Raw genomic sequence first — 18,216 nt, 5'->3', positions numbered from 1 at the left:
AAGAAAACTGAGCAAACTATTCCATTTACTCTAATCATCAGATTGCTTTTTTGTTTGTTTGAGTGATATAGTATTTTTAGTGTGCCTTTATAACAAAAAACAAAGCAAATCTCCATTTTATTCAAAATCTTTTTTCCTTTTTTAAAATTGATACAGAGATTTTCCTTATAGACCTTACCTCATACATGCCTCAGTTCAGTTCAGTCACTCAGTCGTGTCTGACTCTTTGCGACCCCATGGACTGCAGCACATCAGGCCTCCCTGTCCATCATCAACTCCTGGAGCCTACTCAAACTCATGTCCATTGCGTTAGGGATGCCATCCAACCATCTCATCCTCTTTTGTCCCCTTCTCCTCCCGCCTTCAATCTTTCCCAGCATCAGGGTCTTTTCCAATGAGTCAGTTCTTCCCATCAGGTGGCCAAAGTACTGGAGTTTCAGCTTCAGCATCAGTCCTTCCAATGAACACCCAGGACTGATTTCCTTTAGGATGGACTAGATGGATCTTCTTGCAGTCCAAGGGACTCTCAGGAGTCTTCTCCAACACCACAGTTCAAAAGCATCAATTCTTCGGCCCTCAGCTTTCTTTATAGTCCAACTCTCACATCCACACATGACTACTGGAAAAACCATAGCCTTGACTAGATGGACCTTTGTTGACAAAGTAATGTCTCTGCTTTTTAATATGCTGTCTAGCCTCCCCCATTATCAAATCCTCCACCAGAGTAGTATATTTGTTATAACTGATAAACATACATTTATACATCACCATCACCAAAAATCTATAATTGGCATCAAAGTCTTGGTGTTGCACATTCTGTGGTTTTGGACAAATGTATAATGACACGAACTCATCATTATAGTATCGTAGAGTAGCTTCACTGCCCTAAATTTCCTCTGCGCTCTCTGTTTTTTCCTCCCTCCTCCCTAACTCTTGGAATCTTCTTTATTTTAATTGAAATTTTTATTTTGAGATCATAGTAAGTTCTCGTGAATTTGTAAGGAAAAATAGAGAGAGGTCCCTTGTATCTTTTGCCCTGGTCCTTCCGTGATAACAACTTGTAAAACTACAGTACCATATCATAAGCACAGTATTGACATTGATATAGTAAAAGTATTTACACATCAGTCACCGCCAAAAGACTAGCTTGTGTTATTTTCTATAAGCACACTCACTGTCCTCCCTCCTCCACTCCTTCCTTAACCCCTGAAACCAGCTCATCTATTCTTAATTTCTACAGATCTGTCATTTCAAGACTAGTATATACATGGAATCATATACTCTGCAAGCATTTGGAATTGGCTTTCTCTCATTCACCCTAATTCTCTGGAGATTCATACAGGTTTTCAAGTGTATCAATAGCTTATTTGTTTTTCTTGTTCTTATTCCATAGCATGAATGTGCCACAATTTAACATTTACCCGTCACTGAAGGACATCTGGGTTGTTTTGATTTTTTTGGCTATTATGAATAAAAATGCTATATACATCTTTGGATAGGATTTCTTGTAAACATGTTACTGAGTGCAAGCATATACTGTTTTATTACAACCAGCCAATACATTGAGAAATGAGGTCTTGGGGCAAACAATAGCAACTTTATTCAAAAAGCCAGAAGGTGGAGAAGATGACAGGCTAGTGTCGGAAAGAATCGTCTTACCAGAGTTAGAATTCAGGCTTCTTTTATACCGAAAGGGGAGGAGGTAAAACTGGTTGCTGCAAACTTCTTGATACCTTTCAGACCCCAGAGGGGATGTGATAATCCTTTGTTCTTGCAGCTGTCCACATATAATCACAATGTTCCAAGAAGCCTCCAACAAAACAAACCTTATTCTCAGTTCTGCAACTTTTTATATCTGTATGACTGAAAAGTGTTATACTTTTAAAGGTCAAGCCTGGGAGGCAGAGCCTTAAGAACCATGTTTTTTTTCAGGGTTTAGGTAACTTTCTTTTACAAAAGGTGCAGAGTCAGCATGACTCAGCACAGACAGCAGAGCACAAGGGTTAGAACTGAAGGGAAAGATCCAATATGGAGTCAGGTTTGTTCTTCTCTATTACAAACATGTCTTTTTTTCTCTGGTACAAAGCCCAGGAGTGCAATTGCTAAATCATATAGTAGTTGTATGTCATTTATTTATTTATTTTTTTAAAGAAACAACCAACTGTTTTCCAAAGGGGCTGTACGATTTTGTGCCTTCACTAATGGCACCCCACTCCAGTACTCTTGCCTGGAAAATTCCATGGATGGAGGAGCCTGGGAGGCTGCAGTCCATGGGATCACTGAGAGTCGGACACGACTGAGCAACTTCACTTTCACTTTTCACTTTCATGCATTGGAGAAGGAAATGGCAACCCACTCCAGTGTTCTTGCCTGGAGAATCCCAGGGACGGGGGAGCCTGGTGGGCTGCCGTCTATGGGGTCGCACAGAGTCACAGAGACACGACTGAAGCGACTTAGCAGCAGCAGCAGCAGTGTCATTTTACATCCCTATCAGCAATATAGGCATGACCTGGTGTCTTCACATTTTACTGGCATTTAGAAGTTGTCACTGTTTTTAATTTTAGTCATTCTGATTTGTAAGGATACCTTTTTATACTTTTAACTAGCTTTTGCCTAATACCTAATGATGTTGAAAATTGTCCTATGTGCTTATGTCAGATCTGAATTCTCTTGGGAGATAAATTTATTTTGCTCTTTTCTAGTTAGACATTTTGTTTTATTCAGTTTTTTTTTCTTTTGCTGTTGAGTTTTGGGGGAAATATATGAAATATGTTCTAGCTACTCGTGCTTTGTAAGATAGGTGGTTTGCAAATACCTTCTCCTGTCTCTGGCTAGTCTTGTCATACTCTGATCAGAATCTTTCACAGAATAAACAGTTTAAATGATGATCAAGTCCAATTTACTTTTTTTTTTCTTTTATGAATTTTGTTCTTCTTTGTGTCCTATGCTACTTTCTGAAAACAAGCATATTGGATAATTAATCATTTTACCTAAGGTAGAAGTCTCTATGGTGTAGTTTATCTTAGAAGAAAGCAGACAAAAATAGCTAAATTCTGTATGTGTTTCTTTCTTAATCTAAAAGCATAAAGAAGCTATTGAGCTTTAGTAAATGAATCAATTGTCTATTCATATAGATTATAAAACCTTAAATTTTTATTGATAAATTTGCATTATAAAAGTCAAAGTTATGGGAGAGCATGATGAAGACTTCTACTCAGAGTTTCTTTTTGTTTTGTGTATCTGTTGTTTTAGTCAAATTTTTGATACATCGACCTTTTGCACTGTTCATGTTTTCTTGATGGGAAGGTCTTTCCATATGCCACTTTACTGCAGTTGAGTCTTGTTAGATAAATGTTTTAAAATAAATAATTTGACCATGTAAGCAATACTAACCATGTACATTCAAGAATAAATATCAACCAAAGCTGAAGAGCAGAGAGGATATGTAATGTATTAACATTTCTTTTTATTTGTGTCATAAAATCTCTGCTAATTGACAGATTCTGAGAATATTTCTATTGGCATGAAATAGCTATACTATATTTGTTTATTTTTACCACTTAATCACTATGTATCTTTATAGTGATGTTCAATTGTGTTAACTCCACAGCGATATGGAAAGTGATGTTACATTAAAACTTTGACATTGTAATCCTTGTTTAATTGCCTAATTTATAGAGAAATCAGTTAGACCTAAAGACTAGTTATTAGGCACAGACCACTAGTTAGTTCAGTTAGTAGCAGGATTTGGTAAAATAGAAAGGAAGCTAGGAGCTAGTAATGGTGGGAATAGAGTAAATATATTTAAGATTGTCTTGGAAAAGAATTGTCTTGGGGAGAAACTTTTAACAGTTTACATTGCTCCAATCCTGTACTTGCTAGCATTTCTTTAATTATATTTCTTTCAATGTAGCAGTGGCTTAAAAATGGGCAACCAGGTGTAGATACAGCTTGATTTGCTAAACAGTAACACATTATCTTGGAGAAGGCAATGGCACCCCACTCCAGTACTCTTGCTTGGAAAATCCCATGGATGGAGGAACCTGGTAGGCTGCAGTCCATGGGGTTGCTGAGGGTCAGACACGACTGAGTGACTTCACTTTGACTTTTCCCTTTCATGCATTGGAGAAGGAAATGGCAACCCACTCCAGTGTTCTTGGCTGGAGAATCCCAGGGATCGGGGAGCCTGGTGGGCTGCCATCTATGGGGTCGCACAGAGTCAGACATGACTGAAGCGACTTAGCAGCAGCAGCAGCAGCAACACATTATCTTGGTAGAGACTCAAAAGAAAGGACAAGACAGGGACAGTAAATGCATGTCACACTACTTGCCATGCTTAATGGAAGATATTTTTTTGTTCATCAAAGCACTCTCCAACATTGAACCTTCAAAAGCCTTCTTATTATGGTGTTCCCAGGAGACAAATTCAATTAACTGAAATTACTAGTTGACATAAACCTCTTGCTTTTGCTAAAAAAAAACAAAATTAAGGATGAACTGAAAATTTTAGTTTTATAGACAAAGATCAACTTTGACCTAGATCGCTAGCAAAGTTGAGGCTAAACCATCAGAAATAGAATCAGGAAGTTCACAGTAGAATCATTGTGAAGAATGAGCCTCAAAAATGGTACTTCATTGGCTCAGGAGCAGCTAGGACTTGGCGTGATGTGAGCAAAGACCAAATTAGAAATAATAAAACTGAAATCCTGGAGCCAAGACCTGAGATGATATGAGCATTGGCTCTTAATCTTTATGTTTAGACAGAAGCCATCAATATAGAAAACTTTAAAGATGCCAGAGTTATTTTTCTTTTAAAAACAAGTTTTTTTCTTTATATTGATTTTTATTGCAGTATAGTTGGTTTGCAATGTTGTGTTTCTACTGTACAATAAATTGAATCAGCTATATGTATGCATATATCCCCTCCCTTCTGGATTTCCTTCCCATTCAGGTCACCACAGTGCATTAAGTAGAGTTCCCTGTGCTCTACAGTATGTTCTCCTTAATTGTCTATTTTATGTTGTTGTTGTTTAGTTGCTAAGTTGCATCTGACTCTTTCTCACTCCAAGGACTGTAGCCTGCCAGGCTCCTCTGTCCATGGGATTCTCCAGGCAAGAATACTGGAGTGGGTTGCCATTTTCTTTTTCAGGGGATCTTCTCTACCCCGGGATTGAACCTACATTTCCTGCATTGGCAGGCAGATTTTCTACCACTGAGCCACCTGGGAAGCCCTATCTATTTTATACTTAGTATAAATAGGGTATGTGTCAATTCCATCTCTCAATACCTTGCACCCCCATCTTTCCCTGTTTTTTCCCTATATTTCTCTCTTTGTGAAATCCAAAGGCCCTAGAGTTTTAGGGACTATTCTGACTTGCCATACCAGTAACATCATTCTCTAACGTCCAGGAGCTGTTGGATATTTGCTGGGACCCACAGATTGGTGGCACAGCTGGGGCTACAGAACATTTCCTGGGATATGCAGAGGGCAGTCTCCCAGAAACAATGGTTCCATCTGGTAGGAGCCTTCTTCATGGGACCTCTTTAATTCCCTCTTATAATCTTCACATGATGAAATAAAAACATGGTTTGGAGAGATAAGAGACAGAAAACTTTTTTTTAATATATATGTTTAGTGCTATGTTTTATATATATTTAGTGTTTGCTTTGATTACACTCAAAAGCATTTGAACAAAACGTGGCATAATTCCTACTCTTTGGATGGCTCTAGCCCCAGAGTCATGGTCACAGTTTATAGTTGTATACAAATATACGTGATAGTAGGTAGGGCTCTTTCATTACTGCTTTTTTAAATGAAACTAGTTATTTTCCAGTTGGCTAGTTTCACGAGTGATCCCTCTCTCTAGACAAATTCTGACTCTGATCATCAGTCAGAAACACAGAAGTACTATAATTTTATATAATCCTTTCTTGCTCTCTCCAGCCCCACCCCACATCCCCTTCTCATTTTCTTTTTTTCCCCCCTTTTGGGCAAAAAGCAGTTACTTCAACTCCACCCATCCACCTAATTTGATCAACACAGGAAAAGGGGGAAAATAAAATTTTAATTTGGCTAGTAAGATTAGTACCTTTCCTACCTATCAGCAGGGAATAGGAGGGGAATACTGTCATCAAGGTTAAATCTACTGCTGTGTGCTTGTGTGTGTGTGTGGATTTGTAAGTGTCTGTTATGTATCCTTTTATAAAGTTGAGTTACTTTCAATAGTGTCAGTTTATTTCAAAGAAATGAGTAGCATGTGATTGGTAAGAGGTGAAAATTCTTTTCCATAAGCAACTTCAGTTATTGGAACCAAACTATATTTTACTACGGATCACTGTCATGAATCAAACATAATTTGAAAAAAATGATTTAAAACATTTCTGGTGGGAACAGGTGGATTAACTCTGATCCTTATGCTGGTACATTGCTCGGGTACCATCAACATAGTCTTCTCACTTGACAGCAAGCCTACAACAGTTGCCATTTTGTGGTTTCCAATTAATTCAAAAGTCTTTTCTAAAATAAAAGTGTTTCTTTCCAATCACTGCCTTTCAAATATTTGATAAAATTCCTGTGAATAAGCAGAATTTAAATAAAGTCAGATAGTGTGAAGACTGCCTGAACAAAACAATTATTTACAGAGTGCCATGAGTTTAAACTGGGACTCTTACAAATCAAACTTCTTATAGTTGAGGTGGCTAATATTCCACACGTTCCTTTCCATGACATGAAATTGGTTTATTGTAGACATTTATCTTTACAAAAATTGGTGAAGGTGGAGGTGTTATAACATTAGCAAGTTAGAATTAGATTTCTAGACAATTTTGGGAAATTAGTTTTTTGCTTCTAATTGCTTACTTTACATATCATCTCAACTCTCATTCCACCTCATGAGTTGGACTAAGAATGACAATGTGCAGGAAATGAACCCTCCTTGGGCTAAGTGTTGGGAAATGTGAGTTCTCCTGCTTACTGTGGCGTCAGCAGCCTTCGGTACAGTCACTTCAAAAACTCGAACCTTAGATTTCTTATCTGGACAACATGAAAATTGAATTTGATATCCTCTGAAGTCATTGAAGATTTTGATTCATTGCCTCCAAGAGTGAGATCAACAGTTTATTTTTTTTTTTTAAAGATTCTGCCAAGTTCTTATCCATAGCTGAGTCTGGAACAACTGATGCAGAATTCTGTTTCTTACATTTGATGATTTATGATTCAGGCTTTTGGAAAGTAAATGCTTATGTGGTAGACGAAATTGTGTGCCCCAAAATTTGTATGTTGAAAACCTAACTTCCCTTCTGACTGTTTTTGGAAATAGGCTCTGTAAAGGAGGTGATTAACATTACCGCAATACGCTTAACTAGAGTCTTTATTCAGATTTTAGCATTTTCCCATCCTTTGCCCTATTCCTGTTCCAGGACCCAACGCAGGCACCATGTTGCATTTAGCTGTTATGTTTCATGTATCTCTAGTTTCCTCCAATCTGACACCATTTTCTCAGTCTTTCCTGGTTATCTATGATACAGTGCCCTCAAGAAGTACTTGTCAATAATTCTGTAGAATGTCCCTCAATTTGGATTTGTTTGATATTCTTTCATGATTAGAGTGGACATAATGGCTTTTAGGAAGAATACCACAGAGATGAAATGCCATTCTCCTCACATCATGTATCAGGAAGTTCATGATAGACACATCACTTATCACTGAAAATGTTTATGTTTGTTAAGAGTGTCTGCCTGGTTTCTGCACTGTAAAGTTACCTGTATCCCCCATTCCATATTCTGTTTATTAAAAATGCATAATTAAGCACAGTATACATTCAAAGGGAGAGCAATTAAGCTCCCCTTTCAGGAAGAAAGAGTAGCAATGACCTTGCAGCTGTCTGGTAAAATTGCCACAGTAAATTAATAAGCAATTTGGGGCAGTTAGTCTGGGACTGGGCAAATATTGTTACTTTGTTACTTTTACCCAGTGATTTTAGCCTTCATTGTGGGTATTGCCTGAAGTCCTTTTAACCAGTGTTCTAATTATGATCTTCTGTTTCTCTCATTGTTTTTGTATGTATTATTGGGAAATAATATGTAAGGAAGATTTGTTCCTTCTCCTCTATTTACTTGCATAATTACTTATTTATATCAGTAATATACTTGTTGACACATTTTATTCTTTGAACTTCCCCAGTGGCTCAGTTGTAAAGAGTCCACTTGCAATACAAGAGACAAGGCTTTGATCCCTGGGTTGGGAAGATCCCTGGGTTGGGAAGATCCCCTAGAGAAGGAAATGGCAACCCACTCCAGTATTCTTGCCTGGGAAATCGCATGGACAGAGGAGCCTGGCAGGCTATAGTCCATGGAATTGCCAAAGAATTGGAGACAACTTAGCAACTAAATAACAACATTTTATTCTTTGAGTTTTATTACACTACTACCCTTATCAGGCAACAGGACTTAGGATGGAAGCACCAAATGGATTCTTCCTCAGAGTTTCCAAAAGGGAGCAGCCTTGCTGACAACTTGATTTAGGATGTCTGGACTACAGAGGTGTGAGATAATAAATTCCTGTTGCTTTTAGCCACCAAGTGTATAATTTACTATGGCAGTCCTAGGAAACTAATATAGTAATTAGAATATACACTGAATTGGGTGAATTAGATAAGATGATATTAAATCTTATGTAAGAATAAATTACCAAGAACAACAAATGATATTATGAAAAAGTAGTATAATAAAGCACCACAGGCTTATCAGATGGTAGACAGTATTATAAAGTACTTGCCATTAAATAATTACAAAACAATTATGACTATGACTCAGGTATTTTTCAAAGTACATGAATTTGAAATAGACCCAGAATATATGAAAAATTAATATATAGATCCTAATTGGATTCAGAGACAAAAGGCAAATTAATTCACAAATAGTACTGGTGTACTCATCTCACACACTAGTAAAGTAATGCTCAAAATTATCCAAGCCAGGCTTCAGCAATACGTGAACTGTGAACTTCCTGATGTTCAAGCTGGTTTTAGAAAAGGCAGAGGAACTGGAGATCAAATTGCCAAAGTCTGCCAGATCATCAAAAAAGCAAGAGAGTTCCAGAAAAACATCTATTTCTGCTTTATTGACTATGCCAAAGACTTTGATTGTGTGAATCACAATAAACTGTGGAAAATTCTGAAAGAGATGGGAATACCAGACTACCTGACCTGCCTCTTGAGAAACCTGTATGCAGGTCAGGAAGCAACAGTTAGAACTGGACATAGAACAACAGACTGGTTCCAAATAGGAAAAGGAGTACATCAAGGCTGTATATTGTCACCCTGCTTATTTAACTTATATGCAGAGTACATCATGAGAAATGCGGGCTGGAAGAAGCACAAGCTGGAATCAAGATTGCCAGGAGAAATATCAATAACCTCAGATATGCAGATGACACCACCCTTATGGCAAAAAGTGAAGAACTAAAGAGTCTCTTGTTGAAAATGAAACAGGAGAGTGAAAAAGTTGGCTTAAAGCTCAACATTCAGAAAACAAAGATCATGGCATCCAGTCCCATCACTTCATGGCAAATAGATGGGGAAACACTGGAAACAGTGTCAGACTTCATTTTTTTGGGCTCCAAAATCACTGCAGATGGTGACTGCAGCCATGAAAGTAAAAGACGCTTACTCCTTGGAAGGAAAGTTATGACCAACCTAGACAGCAAATTAAAAAGCAGAGACATTAATTTACCAACAAAGGTCCGTCTAGTCAAGGCTATGGTTTTTCCATTAGTCATGTATGGATGTGAGAGTTGGACCATAAAGAAAGCTGAGTGCCGAAGAATTGATGCTTTTGAACTGTGGTGTTGGAGAAGACTCTTGAAAGTCCCTTGGACTGTAAGGAGATCAAACCAGTCCATCCTAAAGGAAATCAGTCCTGAATATTCGTTGGAAGGACTGATGCTGAAGCTGAAGCTCCAATACTTTGGGCACCTGATGCAAAGAACTAGCTCATTTGAAATGAGTGATGCTGGGAAAGATTGAAGGCAGAGGAGAAGGGGACGACAGAGGATGAGATGGTTGGAGGGCATCACTGACTCAGTGGACATGAATCTGAGCAAACTCGGGGAGTTGGTGATGGACAGGGAGGCCTGGAGTGCTGAGGTTCATGGGGTCACAAAGAGTTGGACACAACTGAGCGACTGAACTAAACTGAATACTGGCACAGCAGATTTTCATCAAGAGAAAGATAGCTGGACTATTATCAAACCTACTCCAGAAATTAAATCCAGACATAGTAAAGATTGAAATGTTTTAAAAATTGTTGAAATAAAGAGCTCTGACACTACATTTAATATCTATAACCTTGGGAGAAACAAGACAAGAATTCCAGCAGCTATTAAAAAATATTGACACACTTGATCATATAAAAATTAAAAACAAACACAAGTTTTTATACAGAAGCAGACACTTGAAACAAAGTCACCAAATAAATATTTAGGGAAATGATATTTGTAAAGCTCATTGTTCATAAAATGTTAATATATGTAATCTAATACAAAATGATATATATAATTAATGCTTTTCATTTTAATAAGGGACAAAATGATCTAATAGAAAAATGGGTAATTCAAGAAAAGGATATTTTAAAAGCTGACAGATTTATTAAAGTTTTTCATATTCTCAGATTGAAAAATGCAAGAACAAGTCATATGTAGATGCTAGTGTGTAACCATTAAACTGGTTAAGAAAGGGGGAGAACTATTGCTGACATCAATGAACAGAAATTTTAAAGGCTAACTGGAGACTTACCAAGAGATATCTGTTTATGAGCAAAAAATTAGGGCCTTCTCTGGTTGTCCGTGGGGTTAAGACTCTGTACTCCGAGTGCAGGGGGCCCAGGTTCAATCCCTGGTCAGGGAACTGGATCCCACATAGCACAGCTACAAATTCCACATGCTATGACTAAGACCTGGCACAGCCAAAGTTAAAAAATAAAAACAGAAGTAAATTATCATTTGACTCAGACATATCACCTTTAAAATATCTCACATATATGTAAAACCTCCTGTCTATGAAGGAAGTCTTGGTTTCAACACTTTGACGGTGACCAAACACTGGGGAAAAGTGAATGCATATTATCATTATGAGTGAAGTAACTTAATAAATCATGATGTTTTTATTATATAATAGTATGTCATAATTTTTAAAGAATATAGCAAAAATATGACTGGACTTGAGTGATGTGCCATTATATAAGATCAGCATCGTTTTTAAAACCACAGTAACACATGTTTATGAGTGAGAAGATAAAAATGGAAGATGTGTCTTTTTAGAAGAAGTCATTTGACATAGGGTTATAGGTGATGCCTGAAAAGAACGGAAAGAGATTAGAAATAAGACAAGCAAACATGAAAATGGAGAAATAAGAACTATACTAAGAAGAAACATGGATTTCTTTTATTCAGTAATTATGTGAAGTGGAAGTGTTAGTCACTCAGTCGTGTCCTGACTCTTTGTGACCCCATGGACTGTAGCGTGCCAGGCTCCTGTGTCCTTGGGATTCTTCAGGTAAGAATACTGGAGTGGGTAGCCCTTCTCCTCTCCAAGGGATCTTCCTGACCCAGAGATCGAACCAGGTCTTCTGCTTTGCAGGCAGATTCTTTACCATATGAGCCACCAGGGAACAATGTAGTTATGTGTATAGTATATTCAATGTGTTTAAATTCCATAAGTAAAACCCTAATGCTCTCAGATGTGTGTATAGGTGTGTATGTATTTGTATCAGTAAAGAGAAATTCATGGAAAGAAAAAGAGGCTGTTAGGGGAGTGGGTAAATAGTAGTAAATAATTTGTTTTGTCTTCATACATTTTGCATTGTTTGTTATATGATGGGGTTCAGAACATACTACTGCAAAATGTTTTTCCTTGGCAAATCGAATATCTTTAAGTTGAAGGAGTCTGAGAAACAGCAGAAGCAGAAAGGTCATGCTGACCTCCCCACCTTTCTCAACCTTCTTCCCTGAAATGATCATCTATCTTTCGTGTAGAATTTACCCTTCCAGTACTAGAAGGAAAGAAGTCATTATTATTACCAGAAACTGGAAATTTAGGGCTGAAAAAGCGGTACAAATAAACCTCGTTATACTAACCCTTATCTTCCTAACTTATTCCTTTACCATTTACTACCCCCTCCCAAACTCTTTTGTCTTGTTAATTCTTCACAAATGTATTGTTTCTTCATCTAAATGCTATAAAAGTTTCCCACTCTGGAGACCTTTTCATGCTCGTGTGAAGGCCCCGTGTGCATGTGAAAGTTAACACAATTTGTATGCTTTCCTCTTAGTCTTTGTCCCTTTACTTTCAGATGCAGCCAAAGACCCTAAGGGGTTGAGAAAAGCTTTTTCCCATTCCTACATTATGCACATATTACAATGAAAATGAGGGGGGAAGAAAACCTCAAAAAAAGAATTAATTTGATTACATAAAAATGTTTAAATTGCTGGCACAAAATGCCAAAAAGCCACCAAGAAAATACAAAGAAATATTTACTTCAAATAAGAAAATTTTAAAATCCTTTATATTTAAGGAGTCAAACTGAACATGAAAAACAATGAGAAATAGAGAAGCCAAGAAATAGATTAATCATTATGAAATTTCTGAATTTTCAGAAAAGAAGAAATATCTACATAAATATTCAAATTTACTATAAATCAGAATAATAAAGATTATAACTGCAAAGTTTTTACTCGTCACCTTTCTAATTAGCAAAGTTTAAAAACTATATTGGTGAGAGCACAGCATGAAAAACACTACATTATTCTGCTGATGAAAGTGTAAATTAGTAGATATTTTTGGAAAAACATTTGACAATCCATTTTAAGTAATATAAAATATTAATATTCAGTGATTAAAAGATTCTAAGTTTAGAAATACTCTTAAGAAAATTTAAAGAAAAGTATGAATACAGAATGGAGAAGGAAATGGCAACCCACTCCAGTGTTCTTGCCTGGAGAATCCCAGGGACGGCGGAGCCTGGTGGGCTGCCGTCTTATGGAGTCGCACAGAGTCGGACACGACTGAGCAACTTAGCAGCAGCAGCAGCAGCAGCATGAATACAGAAATTGAAGAATTATATAACATTTTGAATAATTATAAACAAAAATGTCAGTATTAACTTAGTGGTAAGGAAATAATTTGTATCCAACAGTAGAATTGGATGTGGTATGATCCATAGCGATAGGTTACTGTTTTTAATGACATTAAAAGATGCTTATTATAAAATTATAAGCATGTAAATAAGGTAAAGTCCTGTATATTATTTTGATTTTATTTGCAGATTATTTAACATTACTGAAAATAAAGATCCTACAGTATCATTAGAGCTAGAAATGGAATGTTCTGTTGTATAAACTTGTAAATATTCTGTTTTTTCGTAATGAACATTTATTGATTTTATGAAAGTCCAAGTTAAAAGTTAGTTGCATAGTTGTGTTTGACTGTTTGGGATCCCATGGACTGTAGCCTGCCTGACTCCTCTGTTCATAAAATTCTCCAAGCAAGGGAATACTGGAGTGGGTTTTAATTTCCAAAAGTAAAGAATAACTGCTTGGATATGTGTTTGCTTTTTGATGATATTTACTTGTGTTAATGTCATTTTGAAATAACCAGAGTAGATTGATGCAACTATTGTTAGTTTCTGAGTTTAGTAATTCAGTATATATTGGATATAACTGCACCTAGAATTCCCAGGTCAAATTTCATGTTCTTTTCCCTCTCCTACACTCATCTGTGTGTTGGTTGAATAAGAAATTGATCTTTTGTATGTCTTATGTGGTAATTGACATCATTATTCTGATATGTTTGTCTGTTTTTGGTTATAGATTAAATCACTGCTCCTAAGAATTTCTTCTGAAAAATAGAGTCTTTCTAAATATTGGTCATTCAAGCAGGAGGTAAGTTGTTTTTTTTTTTAATAAGTTCTTGCCTTATTAATGAAGAGACCGATCAGTTCTTTTACACTAGGTAAACACAGATATTGGATGCTATTTATAAATAAGAATTCAGAACTGTTCAAGCTCAAAGCAACTTTACGTAACTTTAAAAATTAATTACTTAGTTAATGGGCCCTTGGTCAAGGGCCACCATGCTATAGATAAAAAGAGAATGTATTTAAATGGATGAGTTATATGGTGTGTGAATTACATCTCAATAAAGCTTTTCAAAATAAAATGCGTAACTTTTTAACCAGGACAACGAAACTTAATTTGACAATGGAAATAAAGAAAAATATTATATAGAAAACATGAAAAAATGATGGCAGAAATAAATTTTAATACTGTATAAGTGGAAACACTTAAAAGCAATATTTCTCAGATTAAATTTGAAAATGTGATAGTATGTTCTCCATAAAATTATACTTAAAAATACACAAATAAAGGTTGAAGACTAACTCAAAAGGATGTATAAAGCCAATATGGTGGAGGAGAATATGCTATAAATGTTACATCTCTCAAAATTAAGAACCAAAAATATAATAAGAGGCAATGAATGAATAAATAAATAAAGTGCAAAACTAAAACATTTTTAGAAAAAACAGGAGAAAATGTAGGTCTGGTTATACATTTTTAGATATAACATCAGAAGTACGAGCCACGAAACAAGAGTTGATAAGATGGACTTATTAAAAGTTAAAAAAAAAAATTTTGCCTTGTAGAAGACAAGGTTAAGTGAATGAAAAGGCAAGGAAAAGGTGAAAATAATTGCAAAGTCCTCATATCTTATAAAGGACTTGTATCCAAAATATGCAAAGAACTTTTAGAATTCAACAATAAGAAAATAAACAATCCAGGTTAAAAATGGGTGTAACAGATTGTTCACCCAAGAAGATAAACAAATTATAAACAAGCACATGAAAAGTGTTCAGCCTCTTGTATCGCTGTTGTTCTTTAGTCAGTAAGTTGTGTCTGATTCTCTTGTGGCCCCATGGACCGTAGCCCGCCGGGCTCCTCTGTCTGTGGGATTTCCTAGGTAAGAATACTGGAGTGTGCCATCTCCTACTCCAGGGGATCTTCCTGAGCCAGGGCTTGAACCTGTGTCTCGTGCATTGGTAGGTGGATTCTTTACCACTGAGCCACCAGAAAAGCAGCCTTGAGTCCTTAGGGTTTTGCAAATTAAAGCAACAGTGAAATATAACTAAAAACTATTACATTTGTACAAAAAAGAAACCCTGCCAATATAAATTGCTGATGTGCGTGTAGATCAGTAGGAACTCTGTTCATTGCTGATGAGAATGAAAAATGGTACAGCTACTTTGAAAGATAGTTTGACTATTTCTATTTGTCTACTTTATTTTTTAAGTGTTTATTTATTTATTCTTGGCTGTGCTGGGTTTTCATTGCTGCGCGGGCTCTTATCTAGTTGTGGTGAGCTGGGGCTACTCCATAGTGTGGTGTGCGAGCTTCTCACTGCAGTGGCGGCTCCTGTTTGGGAGCTCGGGCTGTAGGGTGCACAGGCTTCAGTGCTTGAGGCATGTGGGCTCAATACTTGCAGTTCCTGGGCTCTAGAGCACAAACTCAATAGCTGTGGCACACAGGCTGAGTTGCACAGCAGCATGTGGGATCTTTCCACACCAGAGATCCTCTACTGCTAGGTGGGTTCTTAACCACTGAGCCACCAGGGAAGCCCATTTGGCTACTGCTTACAGAGATAAACATAGCTTTTCCTTATGAGTCAGTAACCACTCATCTCGATATTTACATAATTGACTTGAAAATGTATGCTTACATGAAGCTCTGTACATTTATAGCAACTGTATTTTGTATTTTTTTGTCTGCACTGTGTGGCATGTAGGATCTTAGTTCCCCAATCTGGGACTGAACCCAAGCCCCCTGCAGTGGAAGCACAGATTCTTAGCCACTGGACCACCAGGGAAGTCCATGGCAACTTTATTCATAATTGAAAAAAATCTGGACACAACCAGGATGTGCTCCAATACATGGAATTAATAAACAAACATTGGGTCGTCCATACCACAGTATTCAGTAATGAAAAGAAGTTAGGTATCCCACCATCAATAGCCATTAAAGAATATTAAATATATATTGTATCTGTTTAAAAAATGAAGCCTTGAATACAGTTAATGGACAGATGACAGTGTATGTTGTACATAATATAATGTTCTACAAATCAACATGAAGAAAGGCACCTCAATAGAATAACTGGTCAAAATATGAAAATATGTGATGAGGCAATTCATATAAGAGTAAACCCAAAAGGCTGCCATGTTTACAAATATCCAATTTCATTAACAATAAGAAAAATGTAAGTGAAACCAACTGTGAAAAATCACTTTATGCTGAAAAGTTTGATGCTCTCTAGAGCAGGCAGGCTGCAGAAGGCAATGGCACCCCACTCCAGTACTCTTGCCTGGAAAATCCCATGGATGGAGCAGCCTGGGAGGCTGCAGTCCATGGGGTCGCTAAGAGTCAGACACGACTGAGCGACTTCACTTTGACTTTTCACTTTCATGCATTGGAGAAGGAAATGGCAACCCACTCCAATGTTCTTGCCTGGAGGATCCCAGGGACAGGGGAGCCTGGTGGGCTGCCGTCTATGGGGTCGCAGAGTCGGACACGACTGAAACAACTTAGCAGCAGCAGCAGCAGCGGAGCAGGCAGTGATGAATGGCTGCTGGAACTCTTCTATACTGCCAGTGAGAATGTAGGCTGTTACCTCCATCAAACAATGTGGGAGAGCAGGCTAGTAGTTTTTACTGAAGTAAACATACACAGTGCTGGCCATCCAGTACTGTGTTCCATTCCTGTATGAGCCTTATGGAGATTTCTCATAGATACATGAAGAGACACGTGTGAGGATGTTCCTCACAGTGTTATTCAGAGGGCCACACATTTAGAAAAGGAGACTTGGCCATCCAGCACAGGAAAAGTGTCCGTATAAAGTGCAGTGAATGCAAACAAAAGTACTAAGCACCCGTTAGAAGAAATAGAGTAGAGATAGCAGCGTGACAGATCTTAAAAATCAAGTGCTGGTTAAGAAAAAATAAGAAACAGAATACCATTAGGTAAATAAAAATTTCATACGCACAAAATAACAATTCTTAGTTTGCAAGAATGCATAATTCATACTATCTTGGTTTGAGAATCTAGCAAAGCAGAGGCAGAAGCAAGTTGTCAGTCCTAATTATTTATTGGAAGGCACAAGTCCAGGGAAAACAGAAGCGAGGTGGCGAAGGATAAGATGCTAAAGCAGAGTGATGGTTACTGCTGTGGCCACTGCTTTATGGAGAGCTACAAAAAGATACAGCTTGTCTCTCCTGTGTCCTGTGCATGTGCTTGGCCATGTGAGATATTTCTGGACAGACTCTATGCTTTAGAAAAGTCAACAGAAGGTTGGAATAAAGAGGGAATTTGTTGATCTCGTCTCCTGTCTCCGTTGGTCAAAATCCTTCACAGGGAAATCATTCCACTTCAATTCAAGGTTGAGAATGGTAGTTGGCTCTTTGGGAAGTCAGACCCCATGCCTCCTGGGTGGCATGTTGTGGAGCGGTGGGAGAATTTAAAAATCCCAAGCTTCAGATGAAGGATGCGTATGGGCACTCATGGGTTCCTGGCTTCGGCCATGGCCAAGGTAGAACAAGTAGGCAAGATTCAAGAAAACTGATTATGAAGAGACATGTGTCATATATGACACACATGTAGTAAAAAAGGTGCACATGGAACATGTTAAAATGTTCGTCTCTGCTGGGAGAACAGAAAAGAGAAATGTGGATAAAGGGGATGCATAAAACAAGAGAGTACTTGCTGGGTGTAAGGATGACAGTCATGAATCAGAGTTTAATCAACTTCACTTCTTTACCTAAATTCAAAAAGAAAAGGTGATGGAGAAAGTTCAGTAGACTTTATCATAATATCAGCAAATAAGTGGGGCATGCATGCATGTTCAGTCATGTCTGACTCTGCCACCCCACAGACTGTAGTCCGCCAGTCTCCTCTGTCCATGGGATTCTCCAGGCAAGAATACTGGAGTGGGTAGGTATTTCCTCCTCCAGGGGATCTTCTTGACCCATGGATGGAATCTGCGTTTCCTGCATTGGCAGGTGGATTTTTTTTTTTTTTTTTTTTTTACCATTGAGCCACCTGGGAAGCCCAAATAAGTGAGGCATGAGATCCTAAATCTCTTTACCTGTTCAATTATTGGACAAGCATAAGATTGG

The 18,216-nt window shown here is 37.5% G+C and overlaps 1 long non-coding RNA gene across 3 annotated transcripts in view; it reads left to right on the top strand.

The window, feature by feature from the left end:
- The window catches only part of LOC112444629 (uncharacterized), a 121,230-nt gene that overhangs the window by 62,370 nt on the left and 40,644 nt on the right, over positions 1 to 18,216 (top strand). For all 3 annotated transcript variants that reach the window (XR_009493163.1, XR_003032992.2, XR_009493162.1), the window contains exon 3: positions 13,865 to 13,936. This is a non-coding gene — a long non-coding RNA (uncharacterized lncRNA). The remainder of the gene's footprint in view (positions 1 to 13,864; positions 13,937 to 18,216) is intronic.

The sequence above is a fragment of the Bos taurus genome, chromosome 27 (assembly GCF_002263795.3).
Source record: "Bos taurus isolate L1 Dominette 01449 registration number 42190680 breed Hereford chromosome 27, ARS-UCD2.0, whole genome shotgun sequence".
Classification (NCBI taxonomy): domain Eukaryota; kingdom Metazoa; phylum Chordata; class Mammalia; order Artiodactyla; family Bovidae; genus Bos; species Bos taurus.
The sequence above is the reverse complement of the archived record's forward strand: the minus strand, read 5'-3'. Positions and strand labels throughout refer to the sequence as shown.